A 16,336-nucleotide genomic window follows, 5' to 3' on the forward strand; every position below is an offset into this window, starting at 1 on the left:
GAAGAATAGTTTTTATTTGGATAAATTAAAAATATAAAATATATTTCAGCTTATTTAGGAGTGAGGAGGCGGGGGAGGGAGGCGGCTACCAATCAGCTCGCAGTAAAGCTGTGGTCAGCTGCAGGAACTTATATTTTGAAGCGCTGTGAGATGTTATCAGACAAGAATCCATCACACGCTTGATAAGATTAATGTGGGGTAGTGAGTTATTAAGGCTTGATGGCTGAGACATCTGGACTGCATTTGGATCATGTTTTCGCTGGGAATGGCAGGCGATGACGGGACGGCAGCAGGCTAATGGAATATGGCAAACCCCATTTCTCAGCTGCTAATATATGGTAGATAAGAAGTGCCAGCATCTTTCCAATCTGCCTTTCCTTTCCCGTCATCTGTCTCGCAGCTCTGCTAGCTTTCCATATTTAAAGGGCCTGAAATGGGGGTGTAATAAGGAGGAAATAAGGCGCTGAGGCACCTTTGGAGGGGAAGTGAGGGTGGGTTTCTGCAGGTCACAGTTTGGTGACAGATGCCCCTTGATAACCTCTACTAATTGTGGCTGAAGTAACGGCAGAAGATGTTTTGAAGAGAGAAGGGAAACAAGTAACGGCTGGGTATTTAGAAACTGTATCTGATGGGCCCACGGTGACGTCAGATAACGAATACGTGATCGCGCTCTGCAGAGGATCCTCTCTGCACTGGGATTAATTACACCATACCTTGCTTACATACACTTGCAGACTGTTCTCAATTATGGCGCATATTTCTGCCGCAGCCCTTCTCTGCGCTCTCTGGCATCGCACCGGTTTCTAAATATCTGTAGAGATTGTGAGGTGGAACTGAGCAGACTCTTGTTTTTTTCTAACATTGGCCATTGATGAGGAGGTTGTTTATACTTCAGCTCAGATCCCAGACCCCTTGACTCAGATTAATAAGCTCCTCATGAAGTAGTCTGCAAGTGATTTGCTCCAACTCGGGGTCCGAAATCACACGTCCTGCGGGAGTAGAAATAATTTGCTGTTTGGGAGGGGAAACTGGAATGTGATTTCAAAACTTTGTCTTCAAAGAGCCGTCTGCTCAGCCTTAAATTAGATATACAGTATGATGTATAGACTGGCGTTTAATGCGAGTTAGACCCTCAGCACAATGATTTGATTATGTCTGCCAGGTTGCAAAGTCTGAGCTCATTGTTTTTCCATTCTCTGATGTTTGTGTCATATTTTTTCAGGACATATAAGGAGATTAAATAATGCAGCACACAGCAGCTTTCTGCAGAGACGATTACAGCCGATCTCCACCAAACCCAGCGCCTGCACACCCAGGTTAAATCATCAGATTTTTGTGAGTTGAAACATTTGATGATAATAATAATAAATGTGGTTTGGATTTACAGGGATGCTGACAAATAACTTCCCTCTTTATCTTCAGCTTTTTAGCAGACACATGACAATTTTAATCTAAACTGATCCGCATTTGGAGCTTTTTATTAGTTCATTCCAGATCATGATGCTGCCACCACCATGCTTCACTGTGAATGTGATGTTGATTTAACAATGTTGTTTTATTGTTTTTTACATTGTTTTAGCTAAGGGTGCTCCAATGTATCGGCCAGCTGAAGGCTTCCTTCATTTTAGGAGATCGGTGAGCATGTCTGCATGTTTGGAGTTGACAGTAGTCACCACACTTTTACTAACTCAGTGACTTTCTTGCTAAATTCAGCAACTCTTCAGACAAAACTATTGGTACCTGCCATAATCGGAATCGGCAGGTTTGGCTTTTTAAAGATTGGTGAACAGAAATCGGTCAAAAAACTGCAGTCGGTGCACCTGGGATGTGCACTGAAAACGAGCTAAAACCATAAATGTAACAGTGTTCAGTGTTGGTTTGTACCTATAGAAATAGATAATAAATAAAGAAAGAAGGTGTTGTCTTTGTGTCAGACTTAGCTTTGTGTTGTCACATATAGAAAACAAGTTGTATTAATCAGAAACTTCTGAACTTCACTTCGTGTGAGTCTGACTCAGCCTGGAGAAACGTCCATCTTTAGTCATGTAAATGTTGTTTTACATGTTCTATAATCATGGATGACATGCTACACATGCAGTGATGTTTGTGTGCTCTTCTTCGGATGATGCATTTTGTTTAATTAAATCATTTTAATTCTTGTAACCTCTCTTCCATCACTAAAGAATAAGATTAACCAGAGCAGCTGTGTGGTTCAGCAAAGTCTTTGTTTTTTATCGGTTTCCTGGAACATATTTTTGTTTGATTTTCAAACAAAAATATTATTTTTTTGTAATTATAATTATTAATACCATTTAAAAAAAACACTTTTTTTACATGTCAAATATTAATTATGGCTGTGTGTAGACATTTTATAAACTGTGAAACTTGCTAAGTTAGAGATTTATTTACTTGGACATGTTCCTCAATAAAAGCAAAACAAAGCAAAAAAGAACTGAAAGAAACTTGTTTGCTTCAGCATTACATTACAGCACTGAATATGTTGATGGGAAACAAAAAAAAAGAACTTGTCGGTTTTAACTCATGCAAAATGAAAAAAAAAAAAGATTCATATGCAAATGAGATGAGCTGCAAATGAGAAGCAAATATCTGTGACTTTGCGCTGGTAGGTGTCTGCGTTCTCTTGACAGGCCGACGAGAAAAGAAAATACTTTCCTGACAGGACGGAGGTGCCGGGCGCTCCAGTTATCTCACCGTGAAACAAGCGTGTGTGTGTGTGTGTGTGTGTGTGTGTGTGTGTGTGAGACGGTGAGCCAGCTCATAGTTCATGTCATGTTTGTTGGCTGCCTGAGGAAGCATGATATGTGGCTGCAACACTCACAAGGGTCCTGCAGCTGTCTCATAGAGAATGTGGACGGGAAAATAACGCCTGACTGCAGGGCTGATCTGTTAAGAAGAAGAAGATGGTGTTTGGAAGTGAGTGTTGGTTGTAACAATAGTCAGAGGGATGATTTATTTGGATTTTACGTTCTCAAGATGTTTGTAGCATCCATAAGGAGGCTAGACTGCTCAACGAGGATCTGCTCAGAGCTTTTCCTGAGGATGTTTTTGTTAAATGTGGCTCACAGACACTGAAATCAAGCCGGAATCTGATAATAATGTTTTGAGTTTAGCACTGATTGAAGTGCATTGAACTAATGATGAGGATATTGTTTCTGATCTGCAGATTAACTCCACAGTGTAAGCATCGATGCAGAGGATTTTCACCATTGATTCATAAAATACCACCAGCATGTAGCTCAGTACATATAAATGATTAACATGCGTTGCATAGAAATGCTGAGATCTTATATTAAAGTTTCAATGCCCTGAACTTATTTTATTTTTTATTTTACAGTGTAATATTTTATTAGCTCAATATGTCAAGTCTCAGTCCTGCTTCTCATGCCTCCAATTTCCTGAAATTAATCAACTATTAACTTCACATCCCAACATGAAAAGACATATTAGGAAATCAAAGAAAAAAGCAATAACTCAAAATGCATTCTAACTTAAAAATACCATTACAAATGCAACGTCTGCGATTAATGTTTTGTTTTTTACCAAGTACTTTGAACAACATATAAGAATATAACTCTGGAGGTTTTTATCTAAGCAACTTTAAATGTGTTTTTGAAATTAAAGGGATTAAAAAAGTCTAAGAAAATGCATTTTTAGTGAAGAATAACTTAAATCTACTGTACCATAAACCAGGAGTAAAGATAATGTTATGTGCAACTATAAAGCTGTAATATTTCTTCATTAATCTCTTTTCACAAACACAATCGTTGATTTCAGGTTTAGTCCTCCTAGGATAGCAGTATTTCAGCAGCTGTTTATGATTTATGCATCTTTTCCTGAGAACAGTCTGTCTGGATGATCTTTCTTATCAGGTGGAAACTAACATCAGTTTTCCAAAAAGACGGCAGAAATGTGGATCCATCTGATTACAGAACATCAATATACAATCTGTCAAAACTAAAAACTAAAACACCTTTTTGCTTCAGTGCTGCTTTATAAATACTGAGTTGCTGAAGCAGGTTACTGACATTATAGAAAGACTAAAAACATTACAAATGTTGGAGATGACAAGTGTTACAATGGACAAGGATTTCCTCTGTGGAGAAGAATGGATCCATTCAAATTGATCAAGTAATATTTTCACCTGTGTTTCTTATTTTATTCACATTTAAACTTTTGTTTCTGGTCCGTTTGAGGTTGTGGTGATTTCTAACCAGTTACTTTACCCAGGTTTTTGGTTGTCAGTCTGACTGTCTTCCACCTTTTACATTATATTTTTATTATTTCAAATGTTGTTTTAACAGTACAGAGCCAGTTTTCTGCTCTGTAACACAACAAATGCTCTAAATCCTTCTGTTCATCTCCATCCTCTTATCATAACTGGGATTTAATAAGTGGAATAAATAACAAATTATTATTTTAGTTACTTTTGTGTTTCAGATAAACACATCTGTTTGTAATAGAGTGATAAAATACACATGTTATTTCACTAAACATGCGCTGCTAGTTTTTTTTATAACTTTGGACTGTTTTTTCTCCCCATTAGGTTTTTTTTTTGCCAAATAATTAGCAGGTTTAATGTAAAAGTAGTTAAAAAACCCACAGTATTTCTGTAGGACTCAAATGTCACAACACATGCGTTATGTTTCTTTTTTCTTGGAATAATGTTTACAGTGGAGAAGCCATAAAACTCACCACAAATGGAAAAGGCATGGTGTGGCTGTAATGAGTTATCCATGTTGCTGCTCTGCAGGCGCAGTACCCTCAGGTCACCACAGGATGGCAGTGGCGGATCTTCTGTCTGCTTATGTTTGTCACGTTGACGCCGTGGTTTACTTTTAAAAACCCACCAAGTTCTGAGAATTAACTAAGTAGTTACACATTTTATCAAAGCCGAGGAGCAAATGTGAGTCCAGAACCGTTTGGGGATTCTGAATGATCCACATCTGTTTGAGCCAAATTCACCTCTTGATTCCAGGTAACGAGCCTCAGGGATGGGGATCCTTTTCCAGGACGGGCTCCAGCCTTTCCATCCGTCACAGAGCAGATAAGAGCTCACAGTCTGAACCCGTGTCTCTCACCATGACGGGAGATCGTACAAATATGATCTGGACACATGTGTGCTTGACAGCCCTCCCACACTCTCTGCTTGGCCAGCTTTGCATAACAATCCTGAGGCCCTAGGAAGAAAGGATGGAGAAAGTGAGGAGGAGGAGGAGGAGGAGGGGTGAAATGGGTTGAGGCCCGTGATGCGGAGCGTGGGCCAAGAAGCTGCCAGGATCCCAGCCGCTCCATGTCTGCCCTGGCACAGTATTAAGCAGGCTGTTTTGGGGCCTGTCAAAAGCTCATCACGGCAAGGAAGCCGTCTCTGTGGGGGGGAGGCGGGGCTGCCAGGGCCTGGCAGGGGGCAGAAACCAGAGAGCCGGCCTGGCAGCCTGCTCATACGGACCAGCATCACTCTTATTCTTGTACTCTCATTAATGTTACAACAATGAACTCACATCCAACTTCTTTTAAACGTTTTTTGCACTCCACTTTCGGTTGATGTGCTCTCTTCATCTTGGGTTTTGTGGTCTGTAAGTGACGGGGCCTTTTTAAGAAGCATCTCCTCTGTAAAATTCAACACCAAGCCTGTCGCGACAACAGCGTCTGCTACATGATGAATTATAGGATTGTTGTTTTGAGACCATTTTCAAGTAATACAATGGTTATGGCATAATAATGCAGGAGCACATTCTCAAAGATCAATAGACTTTAAATGTTATTTAATATTTAACGCTGAAGGTGGAAGACATTTTACATATGCAAAATAAATACACAAAACAGCATGAACATGAAGTCTTTGGGCAGACCTAAGATTTTTGTTCAGGTTTTGGTAGAAAAAGAGAAAATCAATAAATCATGCAAATGAAAAGTCCTGAGTTTGTTTTAATTAATCATGCCATTAATTGATCTACTGATTATTGCGACAGGCCTACACAACAGCTTACAATCCTTTTCTACAAGCTTTTATGTTTTAATATTGTCCAACATGAGCCAAAGTGTAAGAAAATGTTGAGAGCGCTCAGATTTACAGAGAACAGGTCTGTGAATGCACCACTTGTAAACATACTAAGGAAAATGTTTCACACTATAAATGTCCGTGGATCAATAAGTAAGGTCATTTTTCTTAAAATGCACCTAAATGTTGCCTGTTGTCCAGAATGGGATTATTTTTATTTCAATCTGCCCAGACAAAGTTGTCAGAAACTGAAAAACTTGATGTTTTTTTCAGTCAGTGAACCCAACAGGCTGCGGTAGTAACACTCACCTCAAAGTTACGCTGTGAGAAAGAGACTCAAACTAAACTGTGTTGACATTTAAAAAAGAAAACGACACACCGGGACAAGTTGAAACATGTACGCTGCAAGAGAGTGAGAGAAAGCAAGACTTCCAGCGTAAACTTTCAGAGTAAAGCAAACGTTCCCTGTTTTATGCTTCTGAGGTTTTAGTCTCTGGATTTGGGCAAGTTTCACTTCACTTTGTCACTTGGTGGATTTAAGCAGCAGACTGTGTTTGTGTTTGCGCTCAGCTACGTTTGGTGTAATCCAGGGAGTAACGCAGTTACAGTTAACGCAAACTTGCGTGGGAGAGTCCCAATTACAAAACACTAGAAATTTACGTTGAATTCAGTATTTCGGTTTTGTTTTCCTGAAAATACTCAAACACACTGGCCAGATCCTGCACATGCTTCAATCTGCACACTAAAAACCTGCTCTAGTAAGACTTTATTTCCCATACAAGCGTTTCACATCTGTGCAGTGTCAGCGCTGTGCAGATCTTTGAGAAGGAACTTTCTATTTGTTTTGCAAAATTATGATCATAAAGCCTGCGTTGGGCGTTTCAAATTGGCCCGGGGTCTAATGTGCTACAACAACAGTAAAACTACGCAATAAAAACACAACAATCTGAAATCCTCCTCTGTCCAACAATTATGGGGGCTATATGGAGCGGCTGGCTCGTTCCTGAGCTGTAATGTTGTGACCATTCCAAGCCCTGAGGCCAGGTGTTTTTGATTGCAATATAGCATGTTGGAGTGCACACTCTGCAGAACAGCTCTGGATTTCTGATAAACCAGATGAGACTGAGTGGGAGTGGGAGGCCCGTATTTATTCATTAACGTTCTGTTTTCTCAGAGACAGAGCCCGACGGAGAGACAGGCAGCTACACCCTCTTCTAAGATGACTTCCTTTGCTGAGTAACTACATTCCAGCTGATATACAACATTTCAGTGAGCAAAGTGTTTTTGGGGTAAACACCTACAGACACAGACAGATTTTACAGTTTAAAGAGGCAACGAGTGAGCGTAGAAGAAAAAGAGACAACAATTACTTCACTTTTATTCCACCAAACCTTTCTTGTTGTGGATGTTCTGCAGCTGTTTCTGGGACGTTTCTTGAAAGGAAACTTTCATAACACAGAAATACAAAAAAGTGTTGACATTTGTGAATATATGCAGCTCTGGTAAAAACTAAGAGTCCACTGCTCTGAACCTGATTGAAAACCTCGTCGTTATTCCACCAAATACTGATTTCTGAACTCTTCCTGAGTTAAAACATCAGTATTGTTTCTACGTGAATATCAACTTGTTTTCTTTGCTTTATTTGAAGTATGAAAGCGCTGCAACGTTTTCGTTATTTTCTCCAAATAAATACTAAATCTTTGCTTGGAATTTCAGTAGTCCATAGAATAAAAGAACAATGTTCATTTTACTCAAACTTATCTACAAAAAGTAAAATCAGAGAAACTGATCATTTTAAATGGTCTCTTAATTTTTTTCTGGAGCTGTACGTAAAACTCAGTCATGAAAATGTCAGCCTTTGCTGCTGTAACGATGAGTTCAGTTACAGCTGAATAAGCTGAAAAGGTCATAACTCCTGTTTTTTTATTTTGAAAGCAAGTGACAGAATACGTCAGGGGAAATATGTAATTTTGCTGGTGTCTTTAACCAATCATTATTGCTCCCAGTTTTCCAGTGGTAAATGTGACTTCCAGTTGAATTTCCCAGCTCAGAGGAGAACCTGAACGCAGCATAAGCTACATCTTTGATGTTGACCATTTGGAGTTGAAAACAAGAGAAGAAGGAGCGCATTAAAGCAGGGCGATGTTAGGATGCTGTTACACATGGGAGTAAAACAACTTAACATACTGACAGGCAGGAGTGGCCTTTAAACAAAACAAAAAATAAAATGCACTTTCCACATATCTGATCACATTACTGTCAAATAACAAAACTCAAAACATCTACACCCAGCTTAAGTTTCCCTTAGCCATAACAAGAGTAATGTATTTGCAGGACCCGGCAGTGGAGTCTAATTCCTGCAGTGTGTGTACTGTCATCTCCGCAGTCCCTAAGCTAAACTCATAAAAGCTGTCTTCCTGTTCTTTCTTAGCTGTCAGCACAGAGCATAACAACATGACAAAGATGGTCATGACCAATGAAGAATTTATTAAACTCTGACAAGCATTTACAAGCTGCATCTGGTCCTGATTCTCATGTGTATACATCTCTGTGTCAGCCCCTGCAGGTGCCACTGCGCTGGTTAGCAGGCCGGTTCTGGATGCACTGCAGACTGCATAAAGAGAGCGCGCTCACGTCGGCCTCCTGCACGTCTTCTCTAGATAATAGTAAGGTGATGACGGCTGCGCAACTGCGGCATCTACCGTAATTCCTTTCAAAGCTTATTATTAACGAGAACAAAGTATTCCAGGGGAAATACAGTGCCTATAAAAGTACTAATCCCCTTGGATGTTTTACCCTTTTATTACTTTTGCAAATCAATCATGATCAAAAGAAATTACAAAAAAAAAAAACTCTCTTTAATGTCAAAATAGAAACTGATTTCTATAAAAATAATGACAACTAATATATGTCTCAATCAGAGTGTGACTTCCTAAACTCACACTCTTAGTTACTAAACATTTCAAGGATTTAATAGCAACAGATTTAATAAAGAAGTGTGTTTAGTCTATCTAATATTTACGACACAAAGTGCCTCCCTGAATGAAGTGATAGTCGTATGTAAGAGCCCATGACTGGTGTGTTTATTCAGCTGAATCTGTGAGCGCTCTCTTCATTAATCTCCCGACAGATGCATTGATGCGCCGCAGCCTTTCACCTGTGCACATGGTAAAAGTGATGTATTTAAGGTCTGACACATGCTGGGAAAAAGCAGTGAACATAACGTGACTCAGCTGCGTAATTCTCTTTGTTGTTTTGAAATAACCACTACAAAGCCAGGACTCTTTTTGATGTGGTTTTCTTATTATTTTGCTTCTCTGTAACTTACAGAAATGTCTGCAGTGTAATTTCTCTTAAGCGGGGTTTTTAAGGACTACATGTGAGGTAAAAAAAAAAAAAAAAAACTTTTTTAAAGGGAAAGATGCAGTGTTGTGTGTTAAACTGTCCTCCTGCTGATTATATCCAGGTTTGATACCATCTATGCTGTGGAGGAGTAAAAACTGACGAGAAAGCTTATAAATTAAAGCGCAAATTTCAAGTATTTCTTCGGATTAATCTAGAATAAGTAACAGTAAATACTTTTATAAGTCATAATATGTACAAATGTTCATTCTTATTACCATTTTGAGCATGATATGTTAACTGAAACAAAAAAATCTGTATTTTCTCTTCTTTCTTATGCACTTCTTGTTACTGTGCACTATTTTATTTTATATTTGTATCATGTTCGAATAAAATTTCATTTCATTTCATTACTTAGCGTACAAAACGTCTTCAGTTTGAAACTTCACCTGCAGGAACTGTTCACTTCAAGGTGAGCTCGCCATAACGTTTAGCTCAGGAATGTCAAACTCATTTTGGGCCGTGTCAAAGATCTGAATGTTCTTAAAGGGCCGGTTGTGCCAGAACGTTTTAATAAAACCCATTTAACTGTTAAAATATCAATCAATCCCAGTCCTTCCAGGATTTTGTGATTGTTTTTAAGATTTTTGTAATCAAAATCACATATTTTTGGATGCTAATTTTGTGCTAATGAATGATGGTAAAAGTGGCTTTTTATTACTTGACATATTGATCACGGACTATAACTTGACATCGAGTAAGGCTGAGGCAGCGGTCAATTAAACCCAATGGTTTTGACCGATTTAGAGAAACATTTGCGGCGACACTTTACTTGACGGGGTGTGCATAATGCATAATACATGACATAACATCTGTTATGAACATGAAGGAGTCTTTATGAATGTCTGTGACTGTTGTCATGAAGCGTAATTCGGTAAACAATGATACTTTTAATGCAAAGTTGCTCTAAAAGTTGCATTGAAAGTCTGTTAGAACTTTCAATGCATTAAAGTTTCATTATTTACAAAATAATACAGAGTTGGCACTTTTAATGGACTTTTAATGCAACTTTGCATTAAAAGTATCATTATTTACCAAATGACACTTCATGACAACAGTCATAGACATTCATGTTCTTGACAGGTGTTATGTCAGTCTCATGCACACCCTGTCAAATTAAGTGTTACCAAATTTGCAGTAAAATCTGAAAAAATATGGGGATTTGCTGACTTTGTGTGGATTTGTGAAAAACTGGAGGGACTTACTGATGTAATTTGGAGTCCAGAGGGCCACATAAAAAGCTACGGTGGGCCAGATTTGGCCCCCGAGCCTCGAGTTTGACACATGTGTTTTAGATGCAGACAAAGCAGCTTCTTTTTCCCACTGGTGGGATCTGCAGGATGTGATGGCTTTTATGACCTCAGCGTTTTATGTTCAACAAAGGTTTTGTCAGAAATCCTGCCAAACTACGTATTACACTATTTATTAAAGTTCTCTCATGTGAATTATCTTATTTTGGTTCATTTCAAAGTTCAGGAACCTTTGAAGTAATTTATGATTACGCCAAACCCTGAAAATGATTTTGGCTTTTTGTTCAATGGAATAACTGAATGCTTGAGATCTTGTGTCATGAAAAAAATATTTGATTTTTTGATATTTTTGGCCTAAAGAATTTGGTTTGAAGTAAATCAGAGCTGTGTAAACTTTATGGAGCCACAACTGTGAAGTTAAAAGTAGCTGTGGGTCACAAAATGTTATCTCTTTTGTTATTAAAAATACAAAAACAATTATTTTGTAAAAACAAATGAGATGTGCAGTATTGTAATGAAATGTACTAGCCTGATAAATCATTTTAGATCTATTCTAGGCTACAAATAACACTAGACTCTTTTTTAAATTTTTTTTTTTGTCTATTTCAATCAATTTTACTTTCAAGTAAAAGTTACTTGATGTTTCTAGTGCTATGTACTGTCAAATTTAAATGAAATGAAAAAATGTGGCTGTTAAAAGAAATAGTTTATAACTTTTGCTTATGATTTCTTTTTAAATATTGTTTTAATTCTTTCCTTTTCCTTCCTTTTGTTCAGAGAAAATTAAATTTTAGGTTTTTTTTAGGCGTTTCACAATCAACAGTCTGGTGAAATAAATTATTTTTGAATCGTGGACACGGGCCGCACAGAATCAATTCAAGGGTCGCAAAAGGCCCCCAGGCGGCACTTTGGACACCCATGGAGTTAATGATAGAATATAGTGGCACAGAAACATTTTACTTTGGTGCTGCTTTGTGACAGAGCCTGTAGTGGATTTTGATAAAAAAATGTATGGGTGGTTGCCCAGGACGGCATTTGAAAGGGGTGGCACAAACCAATCAATGATTAAACTTATTTCTTGTTGCCTTACTTGTTTCCTGAACAAGTGTTCTGGTGTTTTTATTCATGTGCAGGCAATAAAAAGTTGGCACTCCATATATTTCCAATGCGCTGCTGATTATTACATGATAAAGGCGTGTTTGTTGTCCCACAGGAATTAAAGCACAAGTTATTCTGTGAATTCTTCTTTTTCTTGTGCTAGCATGACTGAGCAATAGCTCTAGTTACGCTCAACTAGCAAATTTGAAGGAATGATGCATTCACAAACTGGGAAAATTTCTGTGGATGTTTGTATTATGCAAGCAACCATGAAAGGAAGATAATAGTTGTGGGAGTAATGGCAGAAGGAAGGTGTTAGCCAGGGTGGTGTCCATGCAGGAACCACCACTATAAATAAGACTGTACGTCATCAGGAGTCCACCTACGTTTGTGTAACCCTGTCCGTGTGAGATGGACCTCTCTTCTACCGAATAGTCTGCTTTGTGTTTTAAGGGTGTTGGAATGAAGTTTGAGGCGGGAGGAGCCAGACACACGGCGGTTAAAGCCGTGGTTCCGACCGTTACATTTATTCGGCTCACCTTCTGAGCCACAAACCAACACTACGTGTTAACATAACTTCCTTTAATTTTTCCAAACACAGTACAGATTAAAAAAACTAAGAAAAACTACACAGAACTAAAGACTCAGTCATTAAACCTAATATTTGGCTGTAGTGAGGAGCTAACGGTCAGTGTTGCTAACCCTCCAAACCATAGACATAATATAAGGATAGACGCCTCATGCCCCGCGGTCGCCTATTGTCGCTGACGAGATTTAGGGCGGCCATCTTGGAGCGGTATACCACTCTACTCGGTCCTATGTGTTTAACAGGCACAGTGACGGATCAGCGCATTTAATCNAGAAGCCAAAGTACGGTGTTCATTAAAGGACATACCACACCAACTGCCAGAACCCAAAGAACAATCTTGGGGCTTCTGCTGACTAAGACACTACCCTACATTTGACTGGACTACAGGTAAGAGATTCTGATAGAAACTCTTTGTTTTGTTTTCTGTCCACACCTTGGGCACCAACCCAGCTCTGAAGAGAGAAACCACCAAACAAGAGTATGAATTATTGTCCTGTTTTGGTATCTTAAGGACTTATTTAATCTAATTCAAGGACAATTAGTTTGGTGTTCATCCTAAATAAGACTTGATCTTTAGAAGAATACACAAATGACTGAGATCTCTCAAAGAATGAAAACAAATCCTCCTTCAAAACAGATTTTTGACAGATCCGTAGACTAATTTATTTATTAACATTAAGATAATTTAATGCAACTTAAATTTTTTGTGCCTCGAGGGATGCGTTTTAATTTTTCACACAAATATTTTAAAAATCTAGCTTATCACATTTTAAATGGTTAGTAAAAAACAAGAGCCTCTGCCAATTAAATGTGGCAATTACTAGAAACTGTTAATTTAAAATGATTTCTTAAGAGATTATTTTTTCTTTTGGTGTATCTGATAGTCGCATGTATATTCGACTATCAGATACACCTGTTTTTGCTTTTTGTTTGGAAAGGGTTTCAGTCAAAATGGCTAAAAGTGAAGATGTCAGCATTTTTGGTCATTTTCAATCAGTTTATGAGGGCTAAAAATATCCACACAAAACCTTTCTAAAAACTGCCATCTTTTCACTGATTATTTTAATGTAGCTATTGTTGTGTTGTTAATTCATAACATAATTGTGTGCAGAAGGTTTGCTTTAAATTAAAGCAAACCTCAGACTTACCCTGTGTAATTGCCGTGGGGATCTGGTTACCGTTTGGCCAAGCAGGATTCGTGCTCACCACCAGTCTGCCATACCTCATATAACACCTCAAAGTGGGTTTGGACTCGGGCTGCAAGGTAATTGTAATTTTAACTATGTTGTCTAAGTGGGATGAAAGCAGGCCAGGCCATCTGAACTCTCATTTTACGTCAGACTTGCATTTTAAGTGAGGCTGGTACGTGCTTGGAACAGCTCTAGACCATAAACAAGAGATCCAGCAAGCTGCAGTTTCATTTCGACAGCACACCAGAGTGTCTGAAGCAATTATATTTCTTCCCTGCCTTGGTGGAAATTTAAAATAGGAACACACCTTTGTGGTTTTTAAATAAGAGAGTGATATTGTTTACAATGGAAAAGGTTTCTGAGCTGTCAGATTGTTCCTCAGTGTTATCTTTTTGACATAGAAATGGGAAATATTACAGTCGGTAATTTTGTCCATTATCCTGATGCAACATGGAAACATTCATTATTCTCTTGTTATTCAGAAGATGTTTCTCACAGCATTTTGAGCGGCGAGAACATTAATGCTGGCTGTTTCTCATGTGGTCGCTCCTCTGCCAGGCCCAGGCCTCTACTATTGTGCATATTTGGCTCCTTTCATGGCTTACTGGGCCACCGAAATGGGATAGGGCCATCATTAACGTTATTAGTTACACCTGACAGGTCAAACTTACTGCTGTGGGAAACATCTATATTAGAAGATGTCTTTCCATAATTGAATGAAAAAGCTAGAAAGAGATCTGCTCATCCTTGTTTAAGACACAAAATACTGAAAAAACTAATAGGTGCTTCAAATAAAAGTAATTTTATTTATAAGTCACTGCAGAGTTGAGTAGTAACTAGTTACAATTATGCTTGAGTAACTTTTTTGAAAAAAATTACTTTTAGGATTTTCTTTTCTACGTTGTACTTTTTACTTTTACTTGATAAAACAAGGTTTTTATGAAACAGATTGGATACCTGACCTCAGCAATACATCCCTGCATTCAGAAAACTCTAATCTGAACCTAAAGTTTCCTCGTTAGCGATGGAGTTTTCTCTCAGAGGCCTCTGATCTCGTTGTGATACCTGTGTAAAAAAAAAACTATGAAGGTTTGTTGGCAAACTGCAGGAAATGTACAGATCAAAGTGATGACATCACGTTTTGAATTGCACTGAAGTCAAATTAAAACCATATGATTGGTGGATGCAATTTTCCCATTTTCCATTTGGAGCTTTAACCTGCCGAAGTATTGGACGCAGTGTGGAGCACTTAAGAGTAATTTGTTGGGCGGATTACAAACGCAGATCCATCATCAATCATCATGCAACATAGACAAACATATTTATTAGAATTTTAAAACCATGTAATCCATGTTGACAAACAGTGTGACTGAATCCAAGAAAAAAAAAAAATCAACCCAGATAGGAAAAGTGTATTTTATTTAAAAAAAACAAAAACAAAACGTTAAATTGCTACAGAGAGAAGAGTGACTAAATATGCATCAATTCATAAATGCAACTTTTAATCTTCTTTTTGAATCAATGAAATGCTGTTCTATATGAGCAAAGTGGATTTAAGTGTAACCTTTTATTCCTCATTGAACAAGCTAGCTATACAAAACATGTTCATTATATTTTTTTTGAACAAAATCTGTCAGTTCTGCCTATTTTAGGGCCTCTTGTCACTTTAAATCTAAATAAGCTGCTGTTGGTCACGCCCTCCAACTAAACGTTTACATTCGCACATGACAATGGCTGCAATTACACAACCGTACATCTTTGAAAAGCATCAGTGGAGCCTCCTGCAGCAAGTGGTTTCTGAATGGTAAGTCAACAACAAAACACTTTGTCTTTTCCAGAAGCTTCTGCTTGAGTTGCTAGGCAACGGGGCGGGGCTTTGCTGGGGTTGCTAGGTAACGGGACAGCGCCTGCTGATTTGTTACATTCCGAAGGTTATCAGACACTAGAGAATATTATTGCCAGAAGTTGTCTCTGTGTTTTTTTTTAAACACTTGTGCTGTTTTTAGAAGCCAAATCTATACCCAAATGAAAGTACAAAAAACATGCGAAACGTAAATTTTGCACAATACATCGCCTTTAAAGTAAATTAATGGTTCTGAAACCTTTGACAAACTGAAACTATGCACACCATTTTAGAAAAGCTATGGCAAAACTCCACGTACTTTTGTTTCAGCCCTCTGGAGGACAACCTCTGGTCCGGCCCGGCACTGGTACTACAAGGCCTTCACACTAAACAGAAAACAAATACTGTAGCCATAAAGGACCTGGCAAAAGGAGAGCAGCAGCTGCGGCTGCGTCTGTGGCCCAAAGTCCTTTGAGAGTATTCTTTAATCCTGACACCTGCAAGCCATTTTATCATGATTTACAGTGGAGGGGCGGGGGGTAAATGCTGGCTGGGGGCAGAGGGGGCGACCAGAGGAACTGTTTTCACAACAACTGATGCAAAACACAGCGCTGCTCCGGCCAGGGATTTGTAGTTTGTTGTGCAGAACGATAACATGTTGAATTTAATTTGAGCAGGAAAGCTTTGTAGAAAGTCCTGCTCTGATTTACAGACAAGTGGTCTGAGAGAGCAGAAGAGCTAATGAATGAATGAATGTTTTTTTTGTGTCTCTGTGTGAAACCAGCTGAAGATAAATTGGCCGGAGGTTTTGGGACAGGATAGGGAATTCACTTAAATGATCATTAGCGGGATCTCTGAAGGCCAGTTTAAAGTCGCTCAGCTGCTCAGCCATCACGCCTTGATGCTGCGCTGTCGTTCACATCCATTCACCGCCGCGTGCATCAT

At 38.6% G+C, this 16,336-nt stretch overlaps 1 long non-coding RNA gene across 1 annotated transcript; it reads right to left on the bottom strand.

The window, feature by feature from the left end:
* Positions 1-2,753: 2,753 nt before the first annotated feature.
* LOC107833328 (uncharacterized) lies at positions 2,754-14,613 on the bottom strand. The gene is made up of 4 exons (XR_001659051.1): positions 14,506-14,613; positions 4,984-5,198; positions 4,714-4,874; positions 2,754-2,904 (listed from the first exon to the last, which is right to left on the bottom strand). It is a non-coding gene; the product is annotated as an uncharacterized LOC107833328 (long non-coding RNA).
* Between the last annotated feature and the right edge of the window lie 1,723 nt (positions 14,614-16,336).

The sequence above is a fragment of the Poecilia formosa genome, unplaced genomic scaffold, assembly GCF_000485575.1.
Source record: "Poecilia formosa unplaced genomic scaffold, Poecilia_formosa-5.1.2 Scaffold363, whole genome shotgun sequence".
In the NCBI taxonomy this organism is placed as follows: Eukaryota; Metazoa; Chordata; class Actinopteri; order Cyprinodontiformes; family Poeciliidae; genus Poecilia; species Poecilia formosa.